A 573-nucleotide genomic window follows, 5' to 3' on the forward strand; every position below is an offset into this window, starting at 1 on the left:
GTGAAAGTCCGTGGCTTAGTGGTTAGGGCATTCGGCTCACGATTTTAAGGTCGTAAGTTCAATTCCCGGCGACGCGTTGTGTCCTTGAGCAAGACACTTTATTTCACATTGCTCCAGTCCACTCAGCTGGTAAAAATAAGTAGTCCTGGTATTTCAAAGGGCCAACCTTGTCACACTCTGTGTCACGCTGAATCTCTCTGAGAACTATGTTAAGGTGTACTCAGCCACTTCCACGTTAATTTCACGACCAAGTTGTTCCGTTGATCGCATCACCTGAGACCCTCTTTGTCGTAGGAGTGTTCTTATATATATATGTATTTCACACCCACACACATGTCAGTGGTTAGAGAGTCGGGCTCACAATCATGAGGTAATGAGTTCGATTCCAAGACGGCTTGGCAACCAATGCTGTTGTGTTTAAATCCCCGTAACCTAAAGGTTCGGTACAAGAGACCAATAGAATAAGTACTAGGCTTACAAAGAATAAGTCCCGGGGTCGATTTGCTCGACTAAAGGCGGTGCTCCAACATAGGCGCAGTCAAATGACTGAAACAAGTAAAAGAATAAAAGAAT

The sequence above is a fragment of the Octopus bimaculoides genome, chromosome 8, assembly GCF_001194135.2.
Source record: "Octopus bimaculoides isolate UCB-OBI-ISO-001 chromosome 8, ASM119413v2, whole genome shotgun sequence".
In the NCBI taxonomy this organism is placed as follows: domain Eukaryota; kingdom Metazoa; phylum Mollusca; class Cephalopoda; order Octopoda; family Octopodidae; genus Octopus; species Octopus bimaculoides.